The following is a 7500-nucleotide window of genomic DNA, read 5'->3' on the forward strand; positions in this document are numbered from 1 at the left end:
CCTTCGTCGGTCACGAAGGCAGGGTCGTGGACCCTGGAAGCGCACGAGCCACCCGACTCGGCTTCCATAGCGGCTGGCGGCCCTGGCCCGCCCGAGACGAAGCGCCTTCGTCGGTCAGACAGATAGGGTCGAGGACCCTGGAAGTGCGAGAGCCACCCGACTCGACTTCCACGGCGGCCCGGAGGCCGGGCCCGTCCCCGTCCGTGCCCGGGGACGGGGCACCTTCGTCGGTCAAACGCGTTGGTCTTGGACCCTGGAAGTGCACGAGCCACCCGACTCGACTTCCATAGCGGTCGGCGGCCCCGTACCGCCCCAGACAGAGCACCTTCGTCGGTCACGAAGAGAGGGTCTTGGACCCTGGAAGTGCACGAGCCACCCGACTCGACTTCCATAGCGGTCGGCGGCCCTGTCCCGCCCCAGACGATGCACCTTCGTCTGTCACACAGATAGGGTCTTGGACCCTGGAAGCCGTCCCCCTCGACTTCCGTAACGGTCGGCGGCCCTGTCCCGCCGCAGACGGGTCACCACTCCGTCTGTCTGTAGGGTCTTGGACCCTGGAAGCCGCCCCACTCGACTTCCATCGCGGTCGGCGGCCCTGGCCCGCCGCAGACGGGTCGCCACTCCGTCTGTCTGTAGGGTCTTGGACCCTGGAAGCCGCCCCACTCGACTTCCATCGCGGTCGGCGGCCCTGGCCCGCCGCAGACGGGTCGCCACTCCGTCTGTCTGTAGGGTCTTGGACCCCGGAAGCCGCCTCACTCGACTTCCATCGCGGTCGGCGGCCCTGTCCCGCCGCAGACGGTGTGCCACTCCGTCTGTCACACAGATACATAAGGGTGTCTCGGAACCCCGGACGCCGACCGAGACGAAACGCGTGGGGTCGGTGCGCCCGAGAGGGTAGGGTGCCCCGGGGCCGGCCGCTCGCCCGACCGGCTTCCGGGACTCCTTGACCGCTCGGGAGACCTATCCACGCGCCCGCCCGACCGGCGGCCGGGGGCCCTCGACCGCCACACGCGTACCGACGACCGGGGGGTTTCCGTTTTACGGCCGACGCCGAGATCCTTCGACGGTTCCAACATGGGTTGTTACGCTTTTGTGTTCGCCCGTGTCTGAGCATATATGGTCGGGTCGAACCTTTGAGGCCGTAGCCTGGAGATCCAGGGCGGATCTTATCTCACAACACGTGTGTCTTTGAGGCCGTAGCCTAGATCCAGAGACTTTAGGATCTTTTTAGCAGTTTTAAGGCCGTAGCCTTGATCCAGGGCGGATCTTTTGAGCAGCTTTAAGGCCGTAGCCTTGATCCAGGGCGGATCTTTTCACAGGTTTTAAGCCGAAGCGCCTTGATCCAGGGACTTTTGGATCTTTTTTTGCCGTTTTTAGGCCGTAGCCTTGATCCAGGGCGGATCGTTTTGCGGCCGTAGCCGAGTTCCATCACCCAAGGTAGCTTTAGTTTTTAGGCATTAGCCTTGATGATCCAGGGCGGATCGTTTTGCGGCCGTAGCCGAGTTCCATCACCCAAGGTAGCTTTAGTTTTTAGGCATTAGCCTTGATATGATCCAGGCCGGATCTTTCCGCCTAGGCGGCATGCGGATATGGGTTACCCGTCTTTCGACACTCGCCCGGGGCGCTGCCTCACATCAGACGCCCTTCGTCCGTTCCAACCGTTCCAGTTCTTTTAACGGTTTTTCGTTCATCGCACACCGACGCGCACAGACCTTTCTTGGGATCTGCCGCAGGGAGGGAGGACGCTGGAGGTCCACTTTCGAAGCAACCCATCCCTATATACCCGATGGCACCTGTTCAAACGACCGCCCCTTGAGAGAAGGGGCCCTTCCCGTGGCTCGTCCGGGAGGAGGCGCCCGCGTCGGAAGGCGCCGTAAGGTCGGAGACCCTGGAAGTGCACGAGTCACCCGCTTTTACCTCCAGGCCCTCTGTCGTACTTCTCGTGTCCGCTCACGAGACCTCGTTTCGGCTTTATGGAAGTGCACGAGTCACCCGCTTTTGCCTTTTCTGGAAGTGCACGAGTCACCCGCTTTTGCTTCCAGGCCCTCTGTCGTACTTCTCGTGTCCGCTCACGAGACCTCTCTTCGGCCTGGGGGTGCGCCACGTACACCCCCGCGTCCGCATTCGAGTCACCTCTTCGGGCTCATGAGGTAGGGTCGGTGACCCTGGAAGTCAGAGACTTCCAGGCCTTCTGTCGTACACCCTCGCGTCCGCTCACGAGACCTCTCTTCGGCCTGGGGGTGCGCCACGTACACCCTCCCGCGTCCGCTTTCGAGTCACCCATCTGGGCTACGGAGGTAGGGACGTGTGCCCTGGAAGAACCAGACTTCCAGGAGGGAGGGCCGCCCTGTCAGGCCCGCTTTCGAGTCACCCATCTGGGCTACGGAGGTAGGGACGGGTGCCCTGGAGGAACCAGACTTCCAGGAGGGAGGGCCGCCCTGTCAGGCCCGCTTTCGAGTCACCCATCTGGGCTACGGAGGTAGGGACGGGTGCCCTGGAGGAACCAGACTTCCAGGAGGGAGGGCCGCCCTGTCAGGCCCGCTTTCGAGTCACCCATCTGGGCTACGGAGGTAGGGACGTGTGCCCCGGAGGAACCGGACTTCCAGGAGGGAGGGCCGCCCTGTCAGGCCCGCCTCGGAGTCACCTCTCTGGGCTAAGGAGGCAGGGACGTGTGCCCTGGAGGAACCAGACTTCCAGGAGGGAGGGCCGCCCTGTCAGGCCCGCTTTCGAGTCACCCATCTGGGCTACGGAGGTGGGGACGGGTGCCCTGGAGGAACCAGACTTCCAGGAGGGAGGGCCGCCCTGTCAGGCCCGCCTCGGAGTCACCTCTCTGGGCTAAGGAGGCAGGGACGTGTGCCCTGGAGGAACCAGACTTCCAGGAGGGAGGGCCGCCCTGTCAGGCCCGCTTTCGAGTCACCCATCTGGGCTACGGAGGTGGGGACGGGTGCCCTGGAGGAACCAGACTTCCAGGAGGGAGGGCCGCCCTGTCAGGCCCGCCTCGGAGTCACCTCTCTGGGCTAAGGAGGCAGGGACGTGTGCCCTGGAGGAACCAGACTTCCAGGAGGGAGGGCCGCCCTGTCAGGCCCGCCTCGGAGTCACCTCTCTGGGCTAAGGAGGCAGGGACGTGTGCCCTGGAGGAACCAGACTTCCAGGAGGGAGGGCCGCCCTGTCAGGCCCGCTTTCGAGTCACCCATCTGGGCTACGGAGGTAGGGACGTGTGCCCTGGATGAACCGGACTTCCAGGAGGGAGGGCCGCCCTGTCAGGCCCGCTTTCGAGTCACCCATCCGGGCTACGGAGGTAGGGACGTGTGCCCTGGAGGAACCAGACTTCCAGGAGGGAGGGCCGCCCTGTCAGGCCCGCCTCGGAGTCACCTCTCTGGGCTAAGGAGGCAGGGACGTGTGCCCTGGAGGAACCAGACTTCCAGGAGGGAGGGCCGCCCTGTCAGGCCCGCCTCGGAGTCACCTCTCTGGGCTAAGGAGGCAGGGACGTGTGCCCTGGATGAACCGGACTTCCAGGAGGGAGGGCCGCCCTGTCAGGCCCGCTTTCGAGTCACCCATCTGGGCTACGGAGGTAGGGACGTGTGCCCTGGAGGAACCAGACTTCCAGGAGGGAGGGCCGCCCTGTCAGGCCCGCCTCGGAGTCACCTCTCTGGGCTAAGGAGGCTAGGGACGTGTGCCCTGGATGAACCGGACTTCCAGGAGGGAGGGCCGCCCTGTCAGGCCCGCTTTCGAGTCACCCATCTGGGCTACGGAGGTAGGGACGTGTGCCCTGGAGGAACCAGACTTCCAGGAGGGAGGGCCGCCCTGTCAGGCCCGCCTCGGAGTCACCTCTCTGGGCTAAGGAGGCAGGGACGTGTGCCCTGGAGGAACCGGACTTCCAGGAGGGAGGGCCGCCCTGTCAGGCCCGCTTTCGAGTCACCCATCTGGGCTACGGAGGTAGGGACGTGTGCCCCGGAGGAACCAGACTTCCAGGAGGGAGGGCCGCCCTGTCAGGCCCGCCTCGGAGTCACCTCTCTGGGCTAAGGAGGCAGGGACGTGTGCCCTGGAGGAACCGGACTTCCAGGAGGGAGGGCCGCCCTGTCAGGCCCGCTTTCGAGTCACCCATCTGGGCTACGGAGGTAGGGACGGGTGCCCCGGAGGAACCAGACTTCCAGGAGGGAGGGCCGCCCTGTCAGGCCCGCCTCGGAGTCACCTCTCTGGGCTAAGGAGGCAGGGACGTGTGCCCTGGAGGAACCGGACTTCCAGGAGGGAGGGCCGCCCTGTCAGGCCCGCTATCGAGTCACCCATCTGGGCTACGGAGGTGGGGACGTGTGCCCTGGAGGAACCAGACTTCCAGGAGGGAGGGCCGCCCTGTCAGGCCCGCCTCGGAGTCACCTCTCTGGGCTACGGAGGTAGGGACGTGTGCCCTGGAGGAACCGGACTTCCAGGAGGGAGGGCCGCCCTGTCAGGCCCGCCTCGGAGGCCTCCCCTCGGGCAGGGGAGGCAGGGTCGGGGACCCTGGAGGAACCGGACTTCCAGGAGGGAGGGCCGCCCTGTCAGGCCCGCCTCGGAGGCCTCCCCTCGGGCAGGGGAGGCAGGGTCGGGGACCCTGGAGGTGCCGGACCTCCAGGGGGACGGAGGCCGAACCCGTGGCCGGGGAGGGTGAGCCTTGCCGGGCTAGGCTCGCGCGGGTTCGAAGGCCTGGTTCGAGAGGACCCCTTCCCCTATATACCCGATGGCACCTGTTCACACTACTGCCCTTTCGAGAGGGGACCCCGACCGGTCCGCGGCCGGGACGGCGCACCTCGGTCGGCCTCGGCGAGTGGGTCGGGGTGCCTGGAGGTGCGCGAGCGGCCCGCCTGGAAGTGCGCGAGCCACCCGACTCTGGCGGCCGGCGCCCCCGGGCCCGTGCCCGCGGCCGACTCGTCTGACCCGGCATCGTCAAGGTCACCAATACCACGGAGCGTCTACGACGCCCCGTTTCCGAGATATCGGCCAATGAACTGCCGGGCGCCGTATCTCGGCCGGGGAAGGTCCTACGGACTCGGGGCCGGGCTCGTCGGAAAGGTCTCGCCCGGGGCTTTCCGACGAGACCGGCCGCGGGTCCGTGCGACCCCGGGGGCCCGAGATACTTCCGGTCGAAAATTCGAATTTCGTTACCGCGCTGCTCCGGCGCCCCGGGTCCGGGGCCTTCGCCCTTCGGGTGGGTGGCTCCTCCGCGGGGGGCCTTTCGAACGAGCCCACCCGCGCGTCGCTAGCCCTTTCCGGGGCCGAGATACGGCCTACCCCCGCGGGATTTTCCCACGGCCGTTTCTCGGGCGCCTCGGGTCCGGGGCCTTCGCCCTTCGGGTCGGTCGCTATGCCGGAGGGGAGCTTTCGAACGAGCCCTCCCTCGAGTCTCTGGCCCTTTCCCGGGCCGAGATACGGGCGGGTGGTCGCGGAATTTTCGCTCGTCCGGGGCTCCGGCGCCCCTAGCGTCCGCCTCGGAGGTCGCCCGGACGCGCGGCCGGTCTCGTTCGAAAGGTCCGTCCCGGGGCTTTCCGACGAGCCCGGCCTCGGGTCCGTGCGACCCCGCCCGCCGGAGATACGTCCGGTCGAAGCTCGCGGAAATTCCCGCGGCCGTATCTCGGGCGCCTCGGGTCCGGGGCCTTCGCCCTTTGGGTCGGTCGCTCCGCCGGAGGGGGCCTTTCGAACGAGCCTACCCGCGAGCCTCTAGCCCCTTCCCCGGCCGAGATACGGCGGTCTGTGCCCGGATTTTCCCACGGCCGTTTCTCGGGCGCCTCGGGTCCGGGGCCTTCGCCCTTCGGGTCGGTCGCTATGCCGGAGGGGAGCTTTCGAACGAGCCTACCCGCGAGCCTCTAGCCCTTTCCCCGGCCGAGATACGGCGGTCTGTGCCCGGATTTTCCCACGGCCGTTTCTCGGGCGCCTCGGGTCCGGGGCCTTCGCCCTTCGGGTCGGTCGCTATGCCGGAGGGGGGCTTTCGAACGAGCCTACCCGCGAGCCTCTAGCCCTTTCCCCGGCCGAGATACGGCGGTCCCTCCCCGGATTTTCCCACGGCCGTTTCTCGGGCGCCTCGGGTCCGGGGCCTTCGCCCTTCGGGTCGGTCGCTATGCCGGAGGGGAGCTTTCGAACGAGCCTACCCGCGAGCCTCTAGCCCTTTCCCCGGCCGAGATACGGCGGTCTGTGCCCGGATTTTCCCACGGCCGTTTCTCGGGCGCCTCGGGTCCGGGGCCTTCGCCCTTCGGGTCGGTCGCTATGCCGGAGGGGGGCTTTCGAACGAGCCTACCCGCGAGCCTCTAGCCCTTTCCCCGGCCGAGATACGGCGGTCCCTCCCCGGATTTTCCCACGGCCGTTTCTCGGGCGCCTCGGGTCCGGGGCCTTCGCCCTTCGGGTCGGTCGCTATGCCGGAGGGGAGCTTTCGAACGAGCCTACCCGCGAGCCTCTAGCCCTTTCCCCGGCCGAGATACGGCGGTCTGTGCCCGGATTTTCCCACGGCCGTTTCTCGGGCGCCTCGGGTCCGGGGCCTTCGCCCTTCGGGTCGGTCGCTATGCCGGAGGGGGGCTTTCGAACGAGCCTACCCGCGAGCCTCTAGCCCTTTCCCCGGCCGAGATACGGCGGTCCCTCCCCGGATTTTCCCACGGCCGCAGCACGGGCGCCTTTGCTCGGATCGACTCGCCCTTTGGGTCGGTCGCTCCACGCGAGGGGACCTTTCGAACGAGCCTACCCGCGAGCCTCTAGCCCTTTCCCCGGCCGAGATACGGCGGTCCCTCCCCGGATTTTCCCACGGCCGCAGCTCGGGCGCCCTTGCTCGGATCGACTCGCCCTTCGGGTCGGTTGCTCTACCGGAGCGGCCCTATCCAACGAGCCAACCCGCTTCTCTCTAACCCTAAGCCCGGCCGAGATACGGCGGTCCCTCCGCGGATTTTCCCACGGCCGCAGCTCGGGCGCCTTTGCTCGGATCGACTCGCCCTTTGGGTCGGTTGCTCTACCGGAGCGGCCCTATCCAACGAGCCAACCCTCGTCTCTCTAACCCTAAGCCCGGCCGAGATACGGCGGTCCCTCCGCGGATTTTCCCACGGCCGCAGCTCGGGCGCCTTTGCTCGGATGAACTCGCCCTTTGGGTCGGTTGCTCTACCCGAGCGGACCTTTCCAACGAGCCAACCCTCGTCTCTCTAACCCCAAGCCCGGCCGAGATACGGGGTACCACCGCCTGACCTTTAAACGGCCGTAACTCGGGCGCCTTTGCTCGGATCGACTCGCCCTTTGGGTCGGTTGCTCTACCGGAGCGGCCCTATCCAACGAGCCAACCCTCGTCTCTCTAACCCTAAGCCCGGCCGAGATACGGGGTACCACCGCCTGACCTTTAAACGGCCGTAACTCGGGCGCCTTTGCTCGGATCGACTCGCCCTTTGGGTCGGTTGCTCCACCCGAGGGGACCTTTCCAACGAGCCAACCCTCGTCTCTCTAACCCTAAGCCCGGCCGAGATACGGGGTACCACCGCCTGACCTTTAAACGGCCGT

This window comes from Paramisgurnus dabryanus, unplaced genomic scaffold, assembly GCF_030506205.2.
Source record: "Paramisgurnus dabryanus unplaced genomic scaffold, PD_genome_1.1 h2tg000313l_1_42873__unordered_in_group9, whole genome shotgun sequence".
NCBI lineage: Eukaryota > Metazoa > Chordata > Actinopteri > Cypriniformes > Cobitidae > Paramisgurnus > Paramisgurnus dabryanus.